This window comes from Bidens hawaiensis, unplaced genomic scaffold, assembly GCF_021521415.1.
Source record: "Bidens hawaiensis isolate Kalapana, Puna unplaced genomic scaffold, B.hawaiensis_p1.1 tig00072910_1, whole genome shotgun sequence".
NCBI classification, from domain to species: domain Eukaryota; kingdom Viridiplantae; phylum Streptophyta; class Magnoliopsida; order Asterales; family Asteraceae; genus Bidens; species Bidens hawaiensis.
The window spans coordinates 40093-46366 of NW_027502708.1; positions in this window are offsets into that span (position 1 = coordinate 40093).

A 6274-nucleotide genomic window follows, 5' to 3' on the forward strand; every position below is an offset into this window, starting at 1 on the left:
CTGATAGTTTAAGTAAAGTTGTGAAATTTGAGCTCGGTTTAGACGCCCCGTTTGGCCGCGGGACCCGTTTCCGTCTTTAGCATACCGGAAACTGTTAAAATAGGTTAAAATTACTCAAATCATCCGAATTATTTTCGGATGATTTATTTTTACTTGTTTAACTCATTTATATGAAAATAGTTCATTTTTAGGGTTTTTATACACCAGTCAGCTCGCTTAAGCGAACTTCACCGGTTTACGCGTTTTAACTTTAAAAGTTTGATAATTAGCACAAATAATTATCCGTTTACTCTCGGATCTTGAAATTTTGCGCAAATCACTTTTTAACAGTGGAGAATTTTATAAAAATATTTCCAGAATTAATTTCTATATTTAAAATTTATTTATCTATTTTTAAACACCATTTAAACACTAAATATGTCGTAAATACCAAACGATCTTAGAAAAATCCCAAATTTTTCCTGGATGTCCCCTGCCATCCACATAGACCCCTGTTATTTTTCCAGAACCAAAATCTTCTTTTTACATGCCCTTTTTACTAAAACCGAGCTAGAAATACCTAGAACTCGTTTAACCGAAAAGCCTACTTAGACTTCTCCAACGGACCACAAATTTTGTGTGTGACTTATACATGATATGAAAATCTTATCTGAAATTTTCCAGAATTTTTCATGATATTTAACTATTTTTCACCATTTTTGGCCAAAACCGAGCATTAAATTCACCAAATATTCATCCTTTATCCAAAAATTACCAAAAATTCACAGAACTCATATTTTCATGTGTTTAATACCTCTGTAAAATTTCATGACCTAACTCTAAAGCATAAACAATCTGTCCAAATTTCCCAAAACCGAACATAACCGAATATACCTTTCGTTTTCCGCCACTACAAACTACAAACTCATCTTTCCGCCTTATCTATCACTAAATACAGAGCCTACAATCAACATACCACAATACCAAGCAAGTTACACTCGCGATCAAGCCTTTTACACTATAGTTTCGGTTATGATATCAAAACAAAGATTTAACCGTAAAAATTCGTTTTTGGCTCGTTTAACTCCTTTCTTGGACCAAGATCCCTTGTATAACTTGTATACATCACTTGATCATGTAAGAATCGGTTTCATCTCGGGTTTTCACCCATTTTTCACTTAAAACCTCATTTTCTTGCAAAATAATTCGAGAAAGGAAGATGAAAACGACTATAACTCGACCTTTACCTCGTTGTTCTTGTTGCAAAACTCGGGTTTTATCTTGTGAGCTTGAGAGAAAATGAAGGATGTTGTTGATTGTTTGTAAAAAAAATAACAAAGGAATGGGGTTTATCCCCTTGAATCCGATCGGAACCCATGTGGGGGTGGGGTGGGACCCACAAGTTCATTTTTGGCCACTCATTTGGATATCCGCAATCCGGATAATGTTTTGGATAATCTGGTTCAGTTCGTTTCTCGGTTAAACATTTAATTCGGCTTAAAACGAGACCTAAACCGTCGTTTTTCGGCTTAAAAATAAAATTTATATAAAACCGATTTAAAAACTTTAAATACTTAACCCATGACATTTATTAACTTGAAACGTCATATTATTAGTTATTACGCATCTTTTTCGGCTTGATCGATCGTCTCTTGCTCGGTTTGGTATTAAAGGTTTCGTTTAACGTACCGACGTACTATTAAATCGAAATCCTTTTTCTGTGCTTTAATCCACTTATCCCGAAGCTTTAATACTTCGTAACATCACTAAATATCATATATCTCGTCTATAATTGAACCCTCGATTCATTCGGGTTTCAATAACTATCGATCGTTTGATCGCATATTCAATACGATGAATTATATATTCACGTACAATCAATACAATGAACCATGTATTCTCGTATGATTACCATGGTAACTCATGTACCCGACATTACATATGACGTAACTAACGTCTATCGGTTAGGGTATACCTGATTTCGTCGGAATCGTTACAATATCTCATCCCGGAATGAGATGCCCCAAAATGCGATTCAGGTATGTGAGGTTTTTGACATTTGGGGTATCGATTTTATGGGCCCGTTCCAGTCGTCTAGAGGGAACAAGTACATTCTTGTGGCTGTTGATTACATTTCCAAGTGGGTCGAGGCCAAAGCATTGCCCACTAACGACGCCCGAGTTGTAGTGAGATTTTTAAAAGGTCTGTTTTCCCGTTTTGGAGCCCCGAAGGCCTTGATCAGTGATCGAGGTACTCATTCTGCAATGCGCAGATGGAGAAGGCGTTGCAGCGCTATGGGGTAACCCACCGGCTTGCGACCGCCTACCACCCACAGACCAGTGGGCAAGTGGAAGTGAGTAATCGTGGAATAAAACGTATTCTTGAGAAAACAGTTGGTTCGAATCGTCGGGATTGGTCCGACAAATTAGATGACGCTCTATGGGCCTTCCGTACAGCTTACAAGACTCCGACTGGTTCCACACCATTTCGGATGATCTATGGGAAGGCCTGTCATCTTCCAGTTGAGTTAGAGCACCGTGCTTCATGGGCCCTTCAGAGGGTTAATCTTGATTTATCCGTCGCTGAGAGTACACGTTTCCATCAGTTGCACGAGTTGGAGGAGCTCCGGGATCACGCGTATGCACAGTCGTTTAGGTATAAGGAGCGGACGAAAGAACTGCATGATAGAAAGCTGAAGGGTAATAAGAAGTTCAAGTGTGGGGATAAAGTTTTATTGTATAATTCCCGGTTGAGGTTATTCCCAGGAAAGTTGAAATCCCGATGGTCAGGACCGTTCACGGTTACTGATGTTTTCCCGTATGGCACGATTGAGATACAAGATCGAAGCGGGAAGTTTAAGGTGAACGGCCATAGACTGAAGCACTACATTGGAGAGCCGATAACTGATCAGACAGTCGAGGTGTTCTACCTTGACTCATTCACCGAGGATTAGTCGTGATGGATGCATCACTCGGGAGACAGCCCGAGTTGTAGAGTTTGTATTATGATTCACTTCACTTTCTGTTTTTATTTGTTTTCATTTATATTTATAAAAACATAAAAATACAAAAAATAAATAAATATTTAATAAAAATCAAAAAATTAAAAAAAATTCAAAAACACAAAAATATGTTTATTTCTTATGTTTTTGTTTTCTGTTTTGTACGCCACTACATGCGAGCGAGTTTGAGTTGTTACAGGTATTATTATTCGCATGGTAGCTCTGATGGCGTTTTGGAACTGGTTCACCCGAGGTTGCGGCCGCGAATGAAATACTATACGGTCGTTCGTTTGAGTCATACACAGCTGATAAAGAATTTGCATTTAAACCAGGGGAGTAACCCGTTCTCTATTTTAATTTCTGTTCTTTAAAGTTTTTATTTTATGCTTTACGTTTTATTTTTATTTTAGTTCTTTTCCTTGTTCTCATCGAGGACGATTTCGTTCTAAGTGTGGGGATGGGAATTTTATTTTACTTAGTTGTAGAAAAAAAATTTAAAAAAAAAATAATAAAAAAAATAAAATAAAAAAATAAAAAAATTTAAAAATTAAAAAAAAAATTAAAAAATAAAAATTTTTCACTAGTTTTTCGTTTTCGTACGTTGTTCAAGTTTGATAAAGTTAAAAAAAAAGTATAAAAAAAATAAATAAATAAAAATGTCCCTTGTTTTTAGTTCTTTTGCGTTAAAGTCGGAGATGATGATTTTATTCGGAAATCGGTTTTTCAAACTATTAATAATATGAAATAAATAAAAGAAAACGCACTTAACTTGGGATGTGTCGGTAGGCTCAGCCTTGAAAATGAAAGGGCAAATTTGATAAAACGGTTAAACGAAAATCTTTTGTGGGTAAAGCGTTTTGTCCGTGGAAAATAAGCAATGAAAGGTCGGGCCATACTCAAGCCTCAAATTTTGGTATGAAAAAGTGAAAATATCATGAGTTTTAAAAATCTGAATACGTTATCATATGATGCTTGGGTATGTTTAACGTTAGAGTATGCCGTGTAGCCTGTGATATAAATATTAAAATGATAGTTTAGTGTTTTACACCTCATTGGCGTATGGTTTTATAACCTTAAATCCTGTATTGATGGGATGCTTCGGGTCCGGAGACCATGGGTCTGTATGCAATCTATTTGGCTGGGTATTCACAATTCCTAAGTGGGGTTGTGGATATTTAAAATAAAGCCAAAGAGCAAACCCGTATAAGTCTAAAATCATGATCACAAAACAGTACGAAAGTACAAATACACTACAGACTTGATCATCCACGCTGTTAGTCATGTGGGGTCCCCTTGCTCGCGTCTCATTACCAATAAGAAACGGACCACAAGGGACACGCTACATGTAAGCCCTACAGATAAAATTTTGCATACTCACCTATGGTTATGGATTTGGGGTATTGATTGATAACGGGGGTATTTCATGTTGTGGGGAGCACTGGCTATAAATAATTGAACCTTAATCATATCTAATGGCTGCTTGGTAGACTTTGATGCTTAAGCTTAGGTGGATAAATAATACTCTTGATCGTCTTAACTATTCATAAATATTGAGCAACAAAGTTTTAATTCTGCTAACTTTGAGGTTTAAGTCAAGTTGGGGTGGTCTGGTCCGGTAAAAGCAGAAAATAAGCGGGTCTTAATTGTGTAAACCACTGAGTAATATTGTCGGATCTTATTTGTCTCGGTAAAGATTAAGGCGTGGGTTTAGGTGGACAACAATATCGATGATCGCGGGTTTTGCGTTTTTCTGAGCTTTAAAATCTAACCTATATGATTGATTTAACTTTGATTTTCCGATTCTGATCCAACTGCATTAGACTTTTTCAGGGACGAAAAACGTTTAAGTGTGGGGATGTTTGATGTGTTGTAAGACACATTGACTTTCTGTAGCATTTTTATCATGTTTTAATCGTTTTAGTTTAATTATTAAGTGTTATGGTTTGTTTATGATTGATTTTACAAAGTTGAATTTTTATTTGTAGGTTTATAGAAGATGGTGAAAAAAGAGGCAATTTGGAAGAGTTTAGGGGCCTTTTTGGTCAAAGTTTTAAAGTTTAAGCAAGGCCCGGTCCAAGCCCACTAATTAAAAGCCTTATAATATATTATATTAAGTTAATATCAGATGTAATCAGCCATTCTTCATCCCATAATCCCGAAAATCAAAACCCTAACCCCAAGAACCCTAAGTTCCGATCGGACAAGCTGCCGCCGGCGGAAAAAAGAAGAAAAAAGGAAGAAAGCTGTGGCGGCTGAGGCTGTTGACGGCTGAGGAAGGAAGAAGGGATCTTTGTGCAGCTGCTAGGGGTTTCAAACATCCAAAATCTCAGCCATAAACCTTTAGTATACATCTCTAAACTTTGTTTATCTTTCAATAACCCTAACTTTGATTGATTTGGTCTTTTTAATTGAATTGTTTTGCAATTGTTTGATTGTTAGACTTGTTATTGATTAAGTTTGGAATTTGATTGAGTTTTATAATGTTTATGATGATGTTTATGGTGTTTTTATTAAGTGTTTGTGGCTGTCCAAAAGTGATGAGTGGCTAAACTAGTTTGTTCTACCTAGGATAGATGATTGTTGAGTGGTTTTAACTTGTTTAATGGATTGTTAATGTTCAAGACTTAAATTATTAAAGTAAATTTTAATTAAACCATGAATTAAATTGTGTGTGATGGCTGTGTTTTGTTTGTAATTACTTATAATCCTCTTGCATTCGTTAATTGAATCGGTTTTGGTTAATTGATTGCGTGTTAAGCTCTTTACTTGGTGTTTTGGGTTTATTTGCGGGGTGATCAACCGTAGGGATAAGTGGGTAATATATCATATAAAATCAGTTAGAATACACCTTCTTTGAGACCGAGAGGTGATAAGAAGTAACATTGTCTCGTTGCTTTTACTTGTTAGAATTAAGACCGCGCGAGAGCGGGTTTTGTCTTGTCAAGTTTGAGTGTTTACGTGCAATTAGTTGGTTTAATTTGGGTTGTGTTAAATTGTTCCTCTATTCTTGGTTGCGTAGTATTCGTCTCCATTAGGATAGTGTGTCGCGGAGACCGAGAGGAGAGTCGTCATTTGAACACGTTAATAATTGTTTGTCCGGTTTGTTCTTTAAAATCAATTAAAATAAGTTAGAGATTGTTAGAGAGACTGAGAGGTAATTTAACTTTCTTAAACGAGTTTTGGTTATGTCATCTTTTATAACCGGTGGATTGAATATTTTCAATCCATTGTCTTGTTATTTCTATCAACATGATTCATTCCTAGGTAGACGTTTTTATTCATTGAATTTAAATC